Genomic DNA, 16,188 nt, shown 5'->3' on the forward strand with positions numbered 1-16,188 from the left:
AAACATTAATTCATGCACTCATAACCTGCCATATTAACTACTGCAATTCCCTTCTTACAAGTCTATCACTCACCAGACTTTCACTCTTACATTGTGTTTTGAATGGCACAACTAAGCTAATTTTCTATACAAAATATTCTATTCTTTTTTCTTTTTCTTTTTTTCTTTACTATTACGCTGCTTTGCCAGTATCTATATTGGATGCCTATACTTACAGAATCCATTATAAAACTACAAACATAAAAAGCCATTAACCACATTGCCCCAATATAGTATCTTCACTTGTCTCACATCTCCCACCTCGGACTCTCCTCTCTGCCTCTCATCCTCACTCATTATGGCCTCTAATTTTTGTGAAATTCCCTCCCTCATACAAAAAGACTTTGGGCTAGATTTACTAAGCTGCGGGTTTGAAAGAGTGGGGATGTTGCCTATAGCAACCAATCAGATTCTAGCTGTCATTTTGTAGAAGGTACTAAATAAATGAAAGCTAGAATCTGATTGGTTGCTATAGGCAACATCCCCACTTTTTCAAACCCGCAGCTTAATAAATCTAGCCCTTTGACTAGCTTCCACACCTCTTCAGACAAGTTTATCAGATTACCAAGCCACCTTCTTATGCTCCCTAGACTACTTTACCCAATTACCACCCCTCTACTCAGTTAATACAAAACATTTATTTATCAACCTACAGACATCCAAACCAGCATTGCTTTATGATTTGATCATGTAGGCCCACTAAGCACTTTTTACCATTGCAATCTTGCTGGATCAATATGCAATCTGTGACTCTTAACCTTATGTGTCAAACTCCTGATTTCCTATAGATTGTAATCTTGAGACAAGAGCCCTCTTACTTCTGTGTCTGTTTAATATGCAGTCTTATTTTATTACTGCATTTGTTCCCAATTGTAAAACGCTACAGAGTATGCTAGTGCTATATAAAAAACTGTCAAAAAATAAATATATGGGCCAGATTCATTAGGGCACGCCTTATGAGTGCAATTTATGTTCTGTATTCTACACACGTATTTATGACTTACGCACTCCTGAATTCATCAAGGAACAGGTCTCAAGATACGCAGTTTGATGAATTTGTCGCAAGCCATTTACTTTACACATAAAATGTGCTTGGTGCAGTGCTGCGTCTGACCACGGAGTTGTGCTGTTTCGGACCGTTCAACTCACGTGCTTTAGAGTACGCTAGGCAATGTTATAAATAGGGATTCTTTAGTTTATTTGGCAGTGTTCTTAGGAGCTGATTTTACATGATCTATTTTATTTGAATCACACAATGTATTACAGATGACAGATCCTTCATGTAGGTGACCACTAATGGAATGGGGAAGGTGGAGGGCTAAATCTCCCTAGGGAAGGGAGCCCAGTGCCGACTTGTCTGGGGTTGGTTGCCATCATGGTACAGGGATCTCATGCTGTAGGATTCCCTTCTATAGTGCTACCACTCCAGGGAGACAAATAGTGAAGTGTTGTGCTGTTTACCTCCCCCTTTTCTTACGCTAGTTCCTGTCTAGGCTGGCAGCACTACAGTTGCTAAAGCTGTTTTGGGGGGCACAATCTGTTTTTTTATTTAAGAAAAATATATTAAACTTTGTTAAAATGTAATGATCTATGGCAATATTGTGACTGTACACCCATTTGATGATAATGGCTTTGCAGTCCGTATAGCAGTATACGTGTAAAGCAATCACTTACCTTGTCCATTACAGTAATATGGGCTGATGTCTAAATGTTAGGATCCTGCTACCCTCATCACAAATTAAACCTTATGACTAAAAATGTCTTGAAGTTAATATGTATTAGGAAGAGACATCTGTGTATTAGAACTTTTTTTTCTGTTGAAAATGTCCCTTCATTATGGTAAAAATTTACATGAAAACACTTTTTAAAAAAAAAAAATATTCCCACACCAATGTTTGGAACATGTTTACGTTTTTCTTACTAAACCCCAAAAACATGAAAAAACTACCAAATTAACTAATATAACATTTTTCAATGAGTGCATTTTTTTAAATATTTTTTTGCATTTTTTTTTTATATTTTTAGTAATAGATAAGCCAGGGATGGGGATTTTCAACTTAGTGAGGGGTGCAGGAAGGTAGATCAGGAGTGTGGGAATTTAGGTCAGGGGTTCAGGAAGGTAGTTCAGGAGTGCTTGAAGGTAGGTTAGGGCTGTGATCAATATGGTTGACTTCTTCAGCTATTAAAAGAAAATAATTAATAATTAGATTAACACGCTTTTGCCAAAATATATTACTTCTATGGATGTGCCCTGAACAGACATTTGCCTGGGTCGGCAGAGGAGTGAAGTTGCTTAAAATTACTCTGCAAAGGTACATGTTATGCAGTTGTAGCCAGAGGACTAATACTTGTTGGGGGTATGCATATCTCTCTCTCTCTCTCTCTCTCTCTCTCTCTCTCTATATATATATATATATATATATATATATATATATATATAGTGGCAAAGAGACTTATTTGTCATACTTCTCCTTTAGGGAAATGGGTAAACACCCAACAGGCTGCAGATAGGGTTACATTTTCCCTGGGCTGTTCTTTCAGCTCATACACACACAGATGTTCCACATAGGTGTAATTATTCTGTGGTTCGCTATGGTTGATTTATAGTGCTGGGGTGGATCATAAAAACACTGTTTGTATTTATGGATGGGGCCCACTGATGCCAGTTAGTGGCCGGCTAGTAGTGAGGGAACTACTTTTTTAGCCAGACGTAGGGTTGTGGAGGAATTGTGATGCTTTACTGGCAATGTCTGCTGTAGCCACTATTTAAACTGTTTAAGCCATCCTGAATACTGCTTATGAACAGTGAAATGGTACAGCCAAGCTGTGTGAGACTTCAGTGAATCTTGCTTTCTCACATGTGGTGTAGAAGTGGAATTTTGCCTACAGCACCTGGTATTCCCAGGTGTTCTCCCAGCCAAGTACTAACTAGGACCGACCTTGCTTGACTTCCAAGATCAGACATGATTGGGAATGTTCACGGTGGTGTGGCTGTAGGTAGCATTGGGTAGGGAACTGTCCTTGGTTTTCAGCTCCATATTACCAGAGACACTGACTCATAAATTGTCCAAAGGGAAGTTACTCTGTGTCCATGGGATGGCGAAGGAATATGACAGGACCCTTTTGCCTGTTGCTTTAAGTGGACAGACAGTCACGGTAGTAGCAGCAGTTTTCCCAAAACTGCCATACCTTCTAATACTGGACTTTCTGCTGTTCAAGCAGATCCTCCAGGAGCAAATCCAGACAGACACCTTGGCAATTGAAGCACCGGCCGGAGGTCCAGGTTTGATGGAGGAGCTTGAAGGAATAAGAAAGATAAAGTGACATAACCTGCCATGAAACCTGAACCGGAATGTTTAGGAAAATACACCTCCCCTGGCTGAATAGTTGAAGAACAGACAAGTGCCAAAGCAGAACCAAATCATGCCATAATTTGGTGGCGAGACCTTGGGTTAAGCGGTCACGCCTTCCAACAAGGACTGAGATCAGGACTGGTCACGGCTGTATAATTTATTTGCACTGAGAGACTTTGGCCGAGAAGATGTTGCCTTAGCTAATGTCTATAAGAATTTAGTTGCGAAAAATGGGATAGAGAAGGCTGACAAGCCTGCAGAGTGTAATGCCTATTATATGGTAAAGAATGAATTGTTGTATAGAGTTGTTAATGTACAAGACGGAATTGTAGAGCAAATGTTAGTACCACAAATCTATACACCCCTTGTACTCAAAACTGTGCATACACATCTGTGTGGGGGACACTTGTGGTAAGACAAAACATTTGAGCATATCTTGCTCAGGTTCTATTAGCCGGGAGTATACGAAGCAAAAGAAACATGTCCAGTATGTCAGAAAACATGTCCGAAACCGGACTATCGGGCCCCGCTAGTTCCCATCCCCACAGTCCAGACCCCATTTGAACTTATTAGGATTGATTTGGTAGGTCCATTAGAGAAAAAAGGCTGGTGCAATCAGTGTATATACTGGTCTAACTGGACTATGCCACCAGGTATCCCTTGACTATACCTTTGCATAATATAAAATCCAGCACAATAGCAAAATAACTCCTTCTGTATTGTACCAGGCTGCTCATCCCCAAAGAAATCTTGACTGAGCAGGGTACTCCCTTTATGTCCCGTCTAATGAAAGAGCTCTGTCAGTTGTTAAGAGAAGAAACGTTACACACATCAGTATATCACCCGCAGACTGACAGGTTAATGGAAGGCTTTAATAGGACACTCAAACATATGTGTTTTTGTAATGAGCTTAGAAAATTAAACAAAGTTTTCTGTTTCAACACAAACCCAATGCGCAGAATTAATGAGCTAGTGGAAATTGTGGCCAATAATTGGTACCTTACTACATTAGATCTGACCAAAGGCTACTGGCAGATTCCCCTAACACCATATGCCAAGGCTAAGACAGCCTTTTCAATCCCAGAGGGGTTATTCCAGTATAAAGTACTACCTTACAGGCTACATGGGGCTCCCACAACCTTCCAAAATGCCCTGAATCGACTTTTAAAACCACACCAGGAGTATGCAGCTGCATACTTACATAACATAGTCATCCACTCCCAGATTGGGAGTGGATGAGACACATCTATCCAAATTGGAGGCAGTATTAGCCTCATTAAGGGAGGCAGGTCTAACCGTCAATCCTGAGAAGTGCGCATTGGCCATGTGGGGGTCAAATACTTGGAATATGTTGTGGGACAAGGTCAGGTCAAACCCCAAGTTGACAAGGTAAAGACTATCAGAGATTGGCCCAAACCTGTGCGAAGACCCAGTTTATGGTAATTGTGCCACTAAAGTTGCTCCTCTTACCAAACTCCTAAAAGACACTTGTCTAGATAAGTTAGTTTGGTAAAAAGCAGTGGAGGTTGTCTGGTGGGATCTTCGAGTGGCTCAGTTTTCGGCACCAATACTTCAAGCACCAGACTTCAGCAGGAGAAGGAGATTGTATCTCCAAAGAATTGCCTCTGCAGCAGGGTGGGGTGCTGTGCTCTCGCAGAAGTTTGATGGAACAGAGAAACCTTCCTTTATTTGAGCCGCAATCATGCCTAGGGAGAAGAAATACTTCATGGTGGAACAGGAGTGCCTAGAAATCAAATGGACCACTGAGGCTCTTAGGTACTACCTCCTGGGTAGAGAATTCAACTTGGCCACTGACCATGCACCACTGAGTGGATGCATAGGAGCAAGGAGGTGAATGCTCGGTTAACTAGGTGGTTCCTAGCACTCCAGCCCTAATATCTCGCAGCATAGGCCAGGGAGTCTGCACAAAAATGCAGATGCCCTTTCTCACCGAGAAGCTCTCTTCACAGTATCAGTGTCACCGAAGTTGCGAAGGGGAGGGGTATGTGGCAAAGAGGCTTATTTGTCACACCTCTCGTATAGGGAAATTGGTAAAAACCAGCTAGTCTGCAAGAGCAGGCTGCAGATATGGTTATATTTTCCCTGTGGTGCTCTTTCAGCACATGCACACACAAGTGTTCCACATGGGTGTAATTAATTGGTTGTTTGCAGTGGTTGGTTTGTAGTGGTAGGGTGAATCATAAAAAAACTGTTTTTATTTTTTATTTGTGGGCGGGGCACTGATGCCAGTTAGTGGCCAGCTAGTAGTGAGGGAACTACTGTTTAGTCAGACGTAGAATTGTAGGAGAATTGCGATGCTTTACTGGAAATGTCAGCTGAAACTGTTTAAGCCATCCTGAAAACTGCCAATAAACAGTGACATATATATATATATATATATATATATATATATATATATATATATATATTTATTTGTGTAGTGGCTAGAGGGGTAGGGGCAGTTGATTACCAACAAACACTTATTAGGCTCAATGTGTCAGAAATCTGTGTAATGGCTAATATTGCCTAGGTCTAAAGCAGGCCTGTCCAACCTGCGGCCCTCCAGGTGTTGTGAAACAACAAACCCCAGCATGCTTTGCCAGTAGACAACCTGCTGATAGCTGGAAGGGCATGCTGGGACTTGTAGTTTCACAACATCTGGAGGGCCGCAGGTTGGACAGGCCTGGTCTAAAGTAAATTCCATGTGTAAAATCAAGGCTGACTTCCCATCCCTTTAAAATGTCCTACATTTTTACTTCAAGTTTCTTCAGCTGCCTCCTTCCCCCTGGCCTCCTCTTGGCCCTCCTCCTAGGACTCCTCCCAGGTGTTCTTGGCCGCATCATCATCATCAATTAATTACAGAGTGCCACCAATTCTGCATCACTATTCAGAGAATATTTGTCATTCACATGAGTCTCTGCCCCATTGAAGCTTACAGTCTAAATTCTCTAAAACACACACACACACACACACACACACACACACATACAAGCATGTTTTTGACATATTGGAAGAAAACTGGAGTAACCTGGGACTCCTCCTGGGACTCCTTGGCCTCCTACTGGGCTTTCTCCTGGGCCTCTCTAGCACCACCTCCTCGCATCTGCTCTAGATTTCTGCAGTGGAGTGGTGTCAGATGGTCTGTTGGAATAAATATGACACATTAGCATATTCTTAAATGTTATCACTGCTTCACACTTATATAGAGATAGCCAGATAATGATAGTTTACATTGTGAAATATCCTTTTTAACACATAGACAATTGAGTGGCTTAAAAAAAAAAATCAGTTCTACACTACTTACAGATGAATTTGACCAATGGATGGACATGAGTAATATGAATCCCATAGTGAATGAGAAATATCATTATTGCAGGACACAGATGATGAAAGAAAAATTGATAGGTGAAGCAAACATCTTACAGATGGTATTGTAGTTTGTCTAATTAAGTCTGTTACCAGTTAGAACATTATATAAAACAAATCTAACAGTTTAGCTATCAGGTCAATTTTTAAATTGCGATTACTAGAGAACACATATCTTTGAATCTCAGCCCGAGATCCTCTAGCAGCCGCAACTGCCACCTCCGCAGATTGCTCCAATGACGCTGGAGCTGCACGACAGAGCGCCTTCTGATTAATTTGAGTCTTATGCGACATTGAACGGCACAGTATGCCCTCAATTTAGCCTTCTTGGTGATGTATTGGCCTCTATGCTGGTACAAATCATCCATTATCGCTGTGAGGATGCAGAGCTCTACTCTAGTAAATGTCACAGCCCTCATGTTGAATGACTCAGCATTCAACACTGTGATTGGTTCTCAGAGTATGTATGGGTGTACACACTTTACTCACTGATCCTTCATTACCATATGTAAGATGTCTGCGTCATATGCCAATTGCTCTTGGTTATCAACTATATCCATGCATTTGAGGGCTTGCCTATCCCCTTGCTAATAATACAACATTTGCAAGTGAATGTACCTGAATCAAATCACAATAAAATGCACCTGCATACCCTATGTAAGGACTGGTGAGATACTCATTTAGCCCTCCCATTTTATGACTTCAGGAGCTCAGATATTTGTGAGATTTCAAGCATATGTGAGATTGCTTTCCTCTGGACACTAACTTCACAACTATTAATTCCATGCTCACATACATCCGGTAACATCTTTTGTCATTTTCCTGAACTGGCTTCCCACTATGTAATTTCCAACCTTCCTAGCCAAATGAAGATGTCCCAAATTTCCTCTCCTTCCCCTTTACCTCAATAATTTTCTTAAATATCGGACCAATTTACACACAGCAGACCCTCTTCCCCTTCATGCACCATTTTCCTCCTTTTATAGTTTCCACTTTTCACCTGCTGCTCAATAACCTCTGCAACCCAAATCCATCTTTCTGTCCCCAAACAATCTCACCCACCAGCCCCATTTGCCTCCCCACCAGCCACATCTCGTCCCCCAGCCCCCTATGCCCCACCTCCAGCCACTTCGACACATCCTAAAGCCATTTTTTGCTGACACAATGAACTCTGTTTTTTCAACACAGCCTTCCACATCACAGGAAACCAGAAGCCATACACAAAAGGAAACCACACAGCCGCAGAGCAAAAATTATATATGATGTGTGCTTTTTTTTTTATTTGTTTGTTATTAATTCTAATACAATTATTTGATTATCCACAAAACCAAGTCTCTGTTTTTTTATGCAATAGACTTTAAAAGTGAAATTTACACCAGATTGTTACAATTATTAAAAGGAGGTGGAAAACATATACTGCCTGAAGCAAACTTTAACTTTTGTAGTTTGTGTGTACACTAAAGAGTTACAACATACTTGTTGTTGAAGAATCTTCTCCTATGATATGATTCTCAAGCCATTTCATGCATTCTTAAAAGTATCTCCCTTCCTCCCAGCCACGTGCCAACACAACTCAGGTATCAAAGCTGTTATCTGAAACTGAACAAACAGAGACAAAGGAGGGTGTTGGGACACTGGGAGGGTCACTTGCTTTTTACTGTTGGAAACATACACTTTGGAGAGAACCGCCAGGGGTGATGACATCATCACCCCTGGACACAAGAAGCTCCACGTGTGTGTGGTGAATCACCACACACACACGCGCTGCTGCTGGGGAGGCTGGGAGTTTCCGGGTCTGGACTATTAAAGGCCAGACCCGGGACTCCCCCTCTCTCTTCCTGCCTGCCCCTGGACAACGACCTTTACATTACACTACACTACAGAAATTATATAGATACTCTACACTATAGAAAATCAGTGCCGTAACTAGACAATTTAGTGCCCTGGGCGAGACAGGGCACCAGCGCCCCCAATCTAAGTGGGAGTGACATTTGCCAAGTGGGTGTGACCAACCTAATGTGGGAGGGTGGCTAGTACTTTACTGAAAAAATTCTGTTACACATATTTGCAAGTGCATGATAGATTTTATATATATATATATATATATATATATATATATATATATATATATATATATACACACACACACAGTGGTGGGATTCAAATAAATTAACAACCGGTTCTCTGCCCTAATGACCATTTACTGACAAGGAGGTTAAGGGGATTACAGCGCAATACAGCACATGCAGAAGTGGGCAGTATTTTCCCAAGGAGCAAACAAATAAAATTTGCACCACTTATATCACAACATCATGTGTCCAGGTGTACATCTGCACCCCATAGATGGATTTGCCCCTAATTTTAAATTTGGCCTAATGTGTTTTAATGATGTGATCTAGTAATTGGAGACAAATACTTTTACACCTCTATTGTCCTGTGTGTCTACTCTGTGTGTTCTACATATATAATTCCTGCAAAATATTTAACTCATTCTGCATCTGGCCTTAAGTGTTCCCAGTCCTACCCCAGATACACCACACAGCCGAATAATCTGACTGTCATGATCCCAGCTCTATTCATAGACTATAAAGTCTGCAAAATATGAATTTACAAATACATTCAAAATGACAAATGGAAAAGATTACTCTCTAAAACTTCACACTTCTACGGAATGGCGAACTGGCCTGTTTTGCCTGGAAGTTTTACACAGATCAAGTTGGTGAGAAATTTCCACACAATTTTGTTCATTTCTGTTAACTCTACAGTGGCCACATTAACCTAGATGTAGTGGTGTGCCATGAATATGTTACTCTAATAGTGTTATGTGTAGGGCTTTCACTGAACTGAATATCCCAGAATTCCGTGACAAATATTATTTGGAGTAAATAATATCATGAGGCTATGTAAAGAATAAAAAGGCTATAAAAGTTACAAACCTAGTTATGTGTTATAAAATTTACTACACAATCCTGGAAATTTACTAAAAAAAATAGGGATACAAACATCACAGTCAATGTAGTGACATGTAAAATGGCATTAAATAAACAAGGGACACAGTGACTGCACAGTGAGGTAGTCTACACAGAATATGGACCTCTGCTGATACCCCCAATTTATTATCCATAAATCAGTCTTTTCTTCTTTATGCAAGAACCATAGTAGACATGTGACATAAGATCTGTCCTCAGGTTATTGGAGCTGACATTATGACTATGAACATGATGCGCAACATGAAACATCCCAAGTTTATTACTGGAGACGCTATTGCTTCTCTGTAGGTGTATAGAGAGTGGTAAATAATATAAAGAGAACACTGTAGGTGGAAGGAGAGAGAGGGTGGTGAGGGGGGGGGGGGAGATTTTCTTCTGCCCTGGAACGCATGTGCGTTCCACCAACAGGAAGTTCGGCATTTGGAACGCAAACGCAAGTTTGCGTTCCAAATGCCAAACTTCCTGTCACATGCGTTCCACTGCAGAAGTAAAAGTCTGTAGATAGCAGGCGGCTACTGCGCCCCTTTGAGCTTGCACCCTGGGCGACGGCACCGCCTGCACCTGCCTAGTTACGGCCCTGTAGAAAATACACATATTATACTACACTAGGGACACACTACACTACAGAAAATGTATATTATATAGATACACTACAGAAAATATTCATATTCTACTGCACTACAGGAAAGATATATATAGGGATACCCTGTGCCACTGAAAATACATTATACTACAGAATACCTACACTAAGCTACAGGAAATTGTATACTACAGGAACGTTCCCTACACTGCAGATAAAGAATCGGATCCAGGATACAAGGACTTGATAAGTATCATTATTTTATATCTATCTATCTATATATATATATATATATATATATATATATATATATAAAGCTATATGTGTGTTTGTAATGTAGATCTAACTATTTATATAAATATAACTGTGTAGATTTTGTCTGATATCTGTGATAGTTAAATCAGTATTATAAATACTGATTCTTATCAAGGATACATATGTAAAGCAAGGATAGTGTAAGGAAAAAAGTGGTGAACCAAGGGTTAATTTTGTATTGATATACTATGTTATGTTGAACAACGTTATGATATATGTGTGAACTGTGAATATAAGCTATTCTGTGTTAACAGTAAAATACTTTGATTTAAATACATACATATGTTGTGAGTAGTGGTTATTTATAACAAATATATACTGTGAAGTACTGCTGAGATACAGTGGTTATTGGATAAATAGTTCTTTAAAGCTTAAGTGTTATTTAGTGTGGTCAAAAGACTGAGTAAGGGAAAGCGGTGGAAGAAAAAATGTGCATAAAAGTGCGAGTTTTATAGTGAGTGTATCTGAGAACAGAATAAGAGGATAGCGTGCGCATCTGAGGCGCAATCACAGGTCATTTTACACTTGTACAAAGGTACAAGTGGCCCCATTAGGCTCATTATAGATCTGTTTGAGGAAAAAAATAATTATAATAACCTTTGATACCAAAAAATCTGTAAATAACTTTAAAAAAAACTCTATGTTGCAAGCTTTCGATAAATATACACACACAAAAATCTTCAACAGAATGTACTGAAGTATGTGGATTGCAAATTCTAAACAGATCGCATAGGGGGATATATATTGAATTAATGTCACATGATATAATAATAAATGCATTAATGATAAAACAGTTTTTTTCATGAAATATATTTATTACAATGTTGTTAATGTCGACTGAACTTAAAAATAAAATTTACAGTTGCTTGTGATTGCAAACTCATCTTATAGCATGCATACCAGACTGTTATCATTACTGATTGGGACTTAGACCAGCCCCAGAACTGGTGCAAGAGGTACAGCAGACAAAACAGTTGCTTTCAATGCAGTAGTGCTTGATATGGGCGTGGCTGTGTGTGCCTGAGTTTGGCACACCCCTATTGTGCAGTGAAAACGACAACACGCCCCTTCCCTGCTTGTATCACTTCCCAAAGTCGTATGCTACAGTAAGTGCTTCTTACGCTCAATAAGGCATACAGGGCCTCCAAGAGAAATTTTGGGCCCCGATACAGCAAATTTTTGGGGGCCAATCCTGCACAGGCAAGCAGCAGGGGTGCTGCATGCTGCCGTTGCGCGTCTGCACCTCCAAAGGGTCGTGGTCACATAATGTTGGGGGCGTGGTCAACATGGGCATGGCTGCACTTCTTTAGACATGATATATTGGTGGAAATTCAATTGCCGGCAATGTGACACGCAGACATTGCGCAGCACACACTGCCGGCATTTATGGTAGAAATCTCCACTCATTTTCCCTTGCACCACAAAAGTGTCTCGCGGACGTTCCAAAGACCCTTTGTGGCTAATTCAGTTCCACCTTATGTATTAAAATGGTGTTACTTTCATCTACCTGTTATTGCAGCTTTCACAACCTTGTACTGGATTCTTGCATGGATCCTGGAATGTTGGGAGCTGTTGGAAAATGTAAATATGGAAAAACAAGTAATAAGTGAACACTGTACATGACACAGATCATGCAGTATATAATACATACATTAAAATAAAATATTTCATTTATCACACCCTCCACAGTCACATCATGCCACCCTTCAACTACATTACGCATCACGCCACCCCCTGCCACATCACCCATCACGCCGCCTCCCAGAGACACCACGTCACCCCCCAGACACATCACACCACCCCCCAAACACATCACCCATCACACCACCACCCAGACACATCACGCCACCTCTCAGCTACATCACCCATCATGCCACTCTTCCCAGCCGGGTGAATGTGGGAGACAAAAAAAAAATAAGCTTGTTGTCTGCAGTGCGGGCCCGGGCCCTGTTAATTAGTACCAGCTCTCTTCCCTCTCGGCGTCCCTGGTCGCATGAACATTGCTTATATACACGAAAATATATTTCTATTTCTCGGCCATATCTCCTAGTACTGAGCATGCTAAGAGTAATTTTGCATACAATACGCTCAAAATCAGCAGATACATGCCCTAATGAATCAGACTAATTGGAAGTGTTAAAAAAGTGAAATTATCCTTAATGTGAAAACTGGTCATTTATGAATTGAAAAACATAACTTTTTTCATATCCAATTGGGCATATTTTATTGCACAAAACATACAGTGAGCAATTCAATTAAATTTGAGCTGCCCTGGAAGTGCAAGCAAATACTTGTGAAATCAAGCCCTTTTTTCAGTCTTGATTAGCACCACAGCTTTATTATAATTGTATTGATCTCTTTTACTGAGAAATGATGTGTGAGGCAACTTATACCTAATTGAATTGCCAACACAGTGTTTAATGCTTCCATTATGCCTTATCATGATCTGTTTGAGCAAACATTTTTACATTTTGCTTGTTTTTGAACTATGACTGAAATACAAGTATCAGCAAAAAAGAACACTTCATCTCATAGTACTGCTTGCTATCACAAATAGGTCACCCATTTAATCAATTCATTTTTTTCTCCAACATACTGCTCATTTGAGCCTAATTTGAGATTATATTTTTCATGACTGTACATGGACACTGCAACTATAGGTGTTTTTATTTAAGTTGCTTTTATTTTGCATTTTGAATTTTTGTTTATGTGCCTCTCTTAATCTACTAATCTGATTCTTGTATTAAATTCCCCTATATAGCAGTCCCCATGAAAGTATACAACTTTTGGTTATTACCACATCTAAGGTAGTGTTAAAAAAAATATAACTATCTAGTCCATATGTAAAAGTAAACATACTATGTATTTTATGCCATACAAGACTAAAACATACAAACTGATGGCACAATGACACAAATAAACCAGCAAATAAGTTCCAATAAATAGAAAGTCTTATTTTTACTAACCTCAACACAGTTCTTTAATGTATCTAATTTTTCAAAGTACTCAAGGTAAATATAGCTTGCTAGATTCAACACATGTATTTCAATCAAAAGTATTGATCCAGTGATTAACTAATATATGCTGTAGCAATGATATCCCAAAACATTTTGGGAGATGAATACTAATGTCAGGAAAAGTTAACCAATTGAAGCCTAGACAAAGTGCAAATAAACATTTGTAAAATGATGTATAGACTTAACCTAAGAAAGTTTATTTATAACTACTGTAAAAATGTAGGACCTCATTTAGATTTAGGAGTAATTCTAGTTAGGTGCTGCAATTCTGCCCCTTAGCAAAACCATGTTGTGCTGCAGGGGGGCAAAGATTCTGATTGGCTGCTGGATAAAACATCTCCACTTTTCTAAACTTGCAGTTATGTAAATACAACGCCAATCCTCATGCTCAAATAGGACACAATACTGACAGTTAGGTTTGTATATGATACTGTGCACTTCTGGAAGACTGGAAGTTTATTTAATCATTGATTAAAGGCCTGGATGGCTCTCCAGCAACTCTCCTCTGTAGATGATAATGTAGTAGTTGTGTAACAGCAGCAGTGGGAACCTGGAGCAATGGCAATGGAACCAGATTCTGTGAAAACAACTGGAACACGTACAGACTCTCCTGGACCCTTCTCTTCGTAGATGCTGCATACCTTAAAAATTGAAAATCCGGTAGGTTTTAACTTCATCATCCTTAAAATATTTGTTGTTACCAGGGGCGGATCTAGAAAACTACTGTACCCGGGGCGATTTAGGGGGGGCAATTTAGGCCCCGCCCCTTTCTAACAGTTTAGGCTGCCGACAGCTGCACAGTATGTGCAGGTCCGTCCAGCCGTGACAGGCAGGGACAGTGTGCTGCCCGGCTGCTCTGATTGTGTTTCAGAGCAGCCGGGCAGCACACTGTCCCTGCCTGTCACGGCTGGATGGACCTGCACATACTGTGCAGCCATCGGCAGCAAGTGTCTGCTAGGGGGGGCGATCGCCCCGATCGCCCCCCCCGGATCTGCCACTGGTTGTTACACAGGCTAGGGTCTCATGTATAGGAGATGCGCTATGCCTTTTGTATATGCTGAAATATAGTGAATTATATGTTGTTTCTTATTAGAGCACTAGAACATCTTTTGTTTCCTGATAGCTGGATCTGGATTCTCACTGGACCCCTGATCTGGATATGGACTCCCATTGTATCTTCGGTAGCTTGTGCAGGATTCCTGGCAGATTATTCTGTCAATGACATACTTTCTCTAGAATCGACATTTCCTCTTGTTGGTTGGGTAAATTCCTCAAGTAACCTGCCAGGTTTCCTGATAGATTGGCAGCTCTTTTGGCAAGTTGGCAACTTTCTCTGTAAAACTGGCAGAATGTCACACTCTGCCTGTGTCTTTGCCTAGCTCAATAGCACGTCCTCATTGTACTTGCTCTCCCGTGCTGTGGCTGTGCTTCATTCTGTCTTCTGATTAATCTATTCTGATTAATCTATTTCTCTTTTGTTGCCAAGTTCTCCAAGTTTGGTGAGTTCCAAAATTTTCACTCCTTGGGAGTGCTATAAACTACACTTGAGATGTGGGCTTACCTGTTATAGTGTGACCAGCCAAGTGGGGCATAATCTGGTGCAAGTAACCATTTTTGTAGGGGTCCCCACTGCCATTGCCCCCTGTGCATTAGTGGTAACTTACCAATCTATGAGGATTCATATTGGTTGCTGCTTCTGGGCAGGGGTACAATTGTTTATTTAATATTTTTACTAAAACTTCAGTCATCATCACTGTGATGAAACAAGGGGTTACGTTCACCTTGTGAACTAAAGAAATATGTATTTTTCTAGCCCTTTTTCTTCCACGGGTTTCCCAATTATGTTTAAATCATATATTTATTATGTATGTTTTAAACTGGAATATATTGTATTTTGATTATCATGACTTTGCCAATATGTGTACACATTCAGGTTAATCCATTGTTTTAGCCTAGGTCAAAGGATATTATTAGATTGTTATTGCTATTATGTTATGAGGGAGGTTATGGTTAATTATTGGGAGGGTCCCATACCTGTCATGAACTGAAAGGGCTGCAGTATCCTCTATCACCGCTTAGACGGGAAGTCCCAATCAGCTGACAGCTGAAAAGCTGGTTCTCAGGGAAAAAGAATGCCAGGGACTAAATTTGGAATTACCTAGCCCTTATCCAGGCCCAGACCATTATTTAGTTTGAATAGGTCCCCATTATTCTGAGTGGTGACCAGATAGACAGCCCAGAGTCATAATAGCAGGTGGTTAACTGGGGAATGAAAGAAAAAACTCTCTTAGAGCCATTTATGATAACTGCTAATCCCTCAGGGGTGATACATCTAAACCCACCTATGAACTAGTTTTGGTAGTGTGGGAAATCTAACTGGAGGAACACAGCCCTTGAACAGGTGGTTCAGAGTGGAAAGGAAAATCTAAATGTAGAGGTTGTTGTGGTGGGGAGCTGTTGGATTATGCTTGACTAGGGTACATTCACACTTCCTGAGCGCATCACCCTGTAAGTTTGCTAGCTTGGTG

General features: G+C 40.4%; 1 long non-coding RNA gene and 1 pseudogene across 2 annotated transcripts in view; both read right to left on the minus strand.

Annotated features, from left to right (window-relative positions):
• Nucleotides 1-1,991: 1,991 nt before the first annotated feature.
• The window catches only part of LOC142142960 (uncharacterized), a 74,026-nt gene continuing 59,829 nt past the window's right edge, over nucleotides 1,992-16,188 (minus strand). Inside the window, exons 2-4 of one of the 2 annotated variants that reach the window (XR_012689424.1) lie at nucleotides 12,151-12,212; nucleotides 6,421-6,533; nucleotides 1,992-2,218 (exon numbers count right to left, since the gene is read on the minus strand). This is a non-coding gene — a long non-coding RNA (uncharacterized LOC142142960). Of the gene's footprint in view, nucleotides 2,219-6,420; nucleotides 6,534-12,150; nucleotides 12,301-16,188 lie in introns of those variants that run through there. The other variant, XR_012689423.1, reaches the window with a different exon arrangement.
• LOC142146443 (5S ribosomal RNA) lies at nucleotides 2,920-3,038 on the minus strand (annotated as a pseudogene).

Source organism: Mixophyes fleayi, chromosome 3, assembly GCF_038048845.1.
Source record: "Mixophyes fleayi isolate aMixFle1 chromosome 3, aMixFle1.hap1, whole genome shotgun sequence".
Lineage (NCBI taxonomy): Eukaryota > Metazoa > Chordata > Amphibia > Anura > Limnodynastidae > Mixophyes > Mixophyes fleayi.